General features: G+C 41.1%; 1 pseudogene; it reads left to right on the top strand.

Annotated features, from left to right (window-relative positions):
* The first annotated feature begins 4,159 nt into the window (after positions 1 to 4,159).
* Positions 4,160 to 4,991, top strand: LOC101614679 (annotated as a pseudogene).
* Positions 4,992 to 5,348: the final 357 nt, after the last annotated feature.

The raw sequence follows: 5,348 nt of genomic DNA, 5'->3' as shown, positions 1-5,348 counted from the left end.
CCTTTAAGAATGACTACTTGGGGGCTGGAGGGACAGTTCAGTGATTAAAGGCACTTGCTTGCAAAGCCTGCTGGCCATAATTTGATGCTCAAGGCCCCACAAACCAGATACAAAATGCAGTGCAAGCAACGGGTGTTTCTTTGCAATGGCAAGAGGCCCTGAGCATGCACATGTGCACACGTGTGTGCATGCGCGCACACACACACACACACACACACATAAAACTAAAGGAGTTTTGTTATTAATTAAAATAAATAAATGAACAAAATACATAACTAAATGTATTTTTAAGTGATTAATTGTCAAGTTGTGCCTAATTATGAAAGAATAGTCAGAATGACTATGAAAACACTTCTCCTTGTCCTGTGTTTATGGGTTTCAGCCTACTTCAGTGCAAACTATGCTTTAGAGGATCCAGTACAGAAGCAGGTAGGAGCATTCCATTGACCTTACAAAGCTAGACTTTGAGAAGACCTGCAACAATAATAAAAAACAAATGCCACTGTCCCACTTGCCCTTGTTGTTTTGGTTTCACAAATGTATTTCTTTTTAAACTGTTACATGTGTTATTGCATTTATTATTGAGGTTTATTTGTTATTTCTAAATTAATTAATATTTAAGACATTTTTCATGTTAATTTCTAATATGGTAACTACCAATAGCTGTAACTCACAGAAACAAAAGCAATCTGGTGGTCAACAGATCCTAAAACCCCAGACTTTACTGGAAGAGGAGAAAATTATAATCACTTTGCTTAAATAACTGAGATCGACACAGCTCAGCTGGGGTGAGAGAAGCTAAGTTGGCAGAATTTATCTTAAGAAATGTAGAGTTTGGGGCTGGTGGGATTTCTCAGTGGTTAAAGGCACTTGCTTTCAAAGCCTGGCATCCTGAGTTTGATTCCCCAGTAACCACCTAAAGCCAGATGCACAAAGTGGTACATGCATCTGGAAAGTGTTTGCAGTAGCAGGAGGCCCTGGTGCACCCATTTCCTCCTCACTCTCTCCACTTCCCTCTTTCTGTTTGCAAATAAATAAATATTTAAAAAAGAAATGTAAAGCTGGCCCACACCTGTCATACCAGGACTTGGTAGACTGAGGCAGGAAGTTTGTAAGTTTTGAGGCCAGCTTAGGTTCTGTCTCAACTCTTCCCTTATAAGAAAGACTAGGAAGAGAGGGATTAAACCACTGGGACCAACCAAATGAAGACTTGGGGCTTTAAAGGACAAAGGGCCTGGACAACTGAGAAAATGTCTGAATAGAGCCTTCCAGAGGCCTGTGGCTCTGGTTTGGGCAAGGAAAGTACCAGGTCCTTGGATTGCTGTTAGCAAGCTGCTGTTGATCCAGACATAAACACACATATGCACTGTATTTACAATAAACATTTACTATGTACTCATAATGAAAGTTATTACATCTAAGACAGGAGGCTATACCACTCTGAGGAGAAGTAAGGGTTATAGAAAAGGACCTAAACCTTTCTTCTCTCCATTTTCAGGCCATCATACCTTGAAAAGGATGTTTGGTTCCCCTGGGACTCTACAACAATGGAAATTCAAAGAAGGTATTCCTCTCCCTCAAACTGAACTCTACAACTTTGTTTATGTCTACAACACAAATTAATTCATTTTATAGAGATAAAACTTTTATAACACATATATGATAGTATATCATATATACCTATAACTTGATTTCCACTTGTGTGTGTGTGTGTGTGTGTGTGTGTGTGTGTAGCCAGAGGACAATAATGTCATTGTCCTCCAGCACTGTCCGCTATTCTTAAGACAGAGCCTCTCACTGGCTTGAAACTCATTAGTGGTCAACAATGGCTGGCCAGTGAGCCCTAGGGATCCACCTGTCTCTGCCTCTCCACTGCTGGGATGACAAGCTGCGCCACCACACCTAGAGTTTTTTTTTTTTTTTATCTTGCAGAATCAGGGGATCAAATACAAGCCCTCACTTTAATGGAAGTCTTAGCCAATTAAGCTACCTCCCAGCCACTGAGATGAGTTTTCTTTTTCATTTTTTAGATTTATTTTTATTTATTTATTTGAGAGAGAGAAGAGATATATATGTAGAAAGAATAGGCATGCCAGGGCCTCCAGCCACTGCAAATGAACTCCAGACAAAACACCACATTGTGCATCTGGCTTACATGGGTCCTGGGGAATTGAACCTTCAGCTTTGCAGGCAAGTGTCTGAACTGCTAAGGTATTTCTCCAGCCCAGGCTCAGTTGTTTTGAAATATCAAGACCTTCTCTGTAAGGTCCTGTTTTGCACAGACCAGTTCACTGTATGCCTGCCCTTCAGGAGGCCTGGGGTACTATGGATCTTCAGGATGCCTCACAGTTTACATTAAAGGAATGTCTGCAGCTCAGGTAACTCATATGCCTATTAGATGTGATACCAGCACACCATTGGGGAAGTGACAAGTGAAAACAAGCCTTCCAAATCTTAGTTGTTTTATTGAAGTCAATTTCTCTCCATTTCCTTTCATTTTCTTTTATCCTTCCTCTTACTCAGGAAAATAGATTCCTTACATTTCTGAGCTTGCATTTTTCTTCTAGAATATTGCTGGCATTCTTCCCCCCACTTCAAAACTTTTCAAAAATATTTTATTTTTATTTATTTATTTGGCAGAGGGGGAGAGAGAGAGAGAGAGAGAGAGAGAGAGAGAGAGAGAGAGAGAGAATGAGCACACCAGGGCCTCCAGCCACTGCAAACGAACTCCAGAAGCCTGAGCCTCCTTGTGCATCTAGCTAACATGGGTCCTGTGGAATCAGATCTCTGTTCTTTGGCTTTGTAGGCCAACACCTTAACTGCTAAGCCCTCCAGCCCCACTTGAAAACTTTTAAGTAAATAATTGTTTTGGCTTTATACACCTAAATATTGTTAAGTGAATGTGCATATTATGTTCAAAGACCAACTGATTCATCTCTCTGACAGCACTTCTTCCTAAGATTAGAATAGATTTTCCATGATGTCTGAAGTACAACAACTTGAGGTTTCTTACACCTGCACGGTGTGAGTCTCCCAGTCTGGGTGGAGGTAGATGTGAAAGAGTTTACACAATTTGCTCACTAATAAACCCTGTATATATATATATTTTTTTAATTTATTTGAGAGCGACAGACACAGAGAGAAAGACAGATAGAGGGAGAGAGAGAGAATGGGCGCACCAGGGCTTCCAGCCTCTGCAAACGAACTCCAGACGCGTGAGCCCCCTTGTGCATCTGGCTAACGTGGGACCTGGGGAACCGAGCCTCGAACCGGGGTCCTTAGGCTTCACAGGCAAGCGCTTAACCGCTAAGCCATCTCTCCAGCCCAAAATAATTTTTTTTTTTTGTTTTGTTTTTCGAGGTAGGGTCTCACTCTAGCCCAGGCTGACCTGGAATTCACTATGGAGTCTCAGGGTGGCCTCGAACTCACGGTGATCCTCCTACCTCAGCCTCCCGAATGCTGGGATTAAAGGTGTGCGCCACCACGCCCGGCTTTAAACCCTGTATATTTAAAACATATCTTCACAGACTGAAGAGGATGCCTTAGAAAGTAAAGCTTAAAATCTGCTATCCTGTTATCTGCTGTGAAATGTTTGTATAGATCCAAACATGAGGAAAATGGGGAGAATTGAATCCTCTGCCCTAAGAAAGCTGTTTGCTTTGGGCCTTTTAAGGCCATGTCAAGTGGTTTGGCTTCTAAAGTATTTGAAAGCTCATATGAAACATACAAATATCTGGATTTTATCACTAAAATGCCCCTAAATCGTGTCTAGTACTAAAATTAACTGACTAGCAATTTTTAAAAGTCACAGTAGGCTAACAATGTTACAGGAAACTTTTATAATTGCAATTTACTATTATTTACAAATTCTGATTTTAATGCAAAATAATTACAATAACTGAAGCTAAATTAGCTTTCATCTTTTTTATCTGTTTCTGAAGAGCTTGCTAGAATTACTATTTTCTACACAGGCAGTTTTGATGTTATGCAGAGCCAAAGTTAAGAAACTGTCAGCCTCAGAATCTTTAAATATTTAGAAGACTCTGGAACATCCAAACATGAAGGTAAGAGAAACTTTAGTTGACTTAGTGAGTGTATTAAAGTGACAGAGCGGCATGTGCAGCGTGGCCTGTCTGCCGGACCTTCAGCAAGGATCCAAGTTTGAAACATGGCAGCTCTGAAAGATATTACCAGGTGCCCGAAGTCAATCAGAACCATCCAGAAAATTGCCAAGTCTATGAAAATGGTAGCAGCGGCAAAGTACACCTGGGCTGAGCGGGAGTTGAAACCGGCCCGAGTGTACGGGACGGGAGCTCTGGCTCTGAATGAAAAGGCTCATATTAAGGGGCCTGAAGACAAAAAGAAACACCTACTTATTGGCGTGTCCTCAGATCGAGGGCTCTGTGGTGCTATCCATTCCTTGATTACTAAGCAGATAAAATTGAAGTGGCCGCCCTTACCCCAGCAGGGAAAGAAGTTGTCCTTGTTGGAATCGGTGATAAAATCAGGGGCATACTTCATAGTACTCATGCCGACCGGTTTCTGATGTCTTTCAAAGATGTAGGAAGAAAACCCCCTACTTTTGGAGATGCATCAGTCATCGCCCTTGAATTACTGAATTCTGGATATGAGTTTGAGGAAGGCGCCATCATCTTTAATCGATTCAGGCCTGTTATCTCCTACAAGACAGAAGAAAAGCCCATCTTTTCTCTTAATACCATTGCAAGTTCTGAGAGCCTGAGTGTGTATGATGATATTGATGCTGATGTACTGCAAAATTACCAAGAATACAATCTGGCCAACATCATCTACTACACCCTGAAGGAATCCACCACCAGTGAGCAGAGTGCCAGGGTGACAGTCATGGACAACGCCAGCAAGAATGCCTCTGGAATGATTGACAAATTGACTTTGACATTAAGCCGCACCGCCAAGCTGTCATCACAAAAGAGTTGATTGAAATGATCTCTGGTGCTACTGCTCTGGATTAATGAAAATCAAGTATCATCCTCAAACAAGAGGTAAAGAAGGAAAATTCAGCGAGCAGATTTTGTGCTTAACTGATGGCTGTCTTTGTCAGAAGAATGTCGATGGTGTTTTAAGTCATTTTTGTTTGCAAAAATTATTAGTACTAGAAATGGCACACTGCAATATTAACAAAAACTAGAAAAGAAGGCAAAGGAAGATGAATTCATTTACCTGGAAGAAACTAAGATTTTCAATCTTTTATATCATAAAATAGTATATTTAGATCCTAAGTACATATTTTTTTATGAGAGAGGGAGCAGGAGAGAGAATTTATGCACCAGGGCCTCCAGCCACTGCAGTCACACTCCAGATATGTGTCC

Source organism: Jaculus jaculus, chromosome 5, assembly GCF_020740685.1.
Source record: "Jaculus jaculus isolate mJacJac1 chromosome 5, mJacJac1.mat.Y.cur, whole genome shotgun sequence".
Classification (NCBI taxonomy): domain Eukaryota; kingdom Metazoa; phylum Chordata; class Mammalia; order Rodentia; family Dipodidae; genus Jaculus; species Jaculus jaculus.
This window is presented reverse-complemented; position numbering and strand designations above follow the sequence as displayed.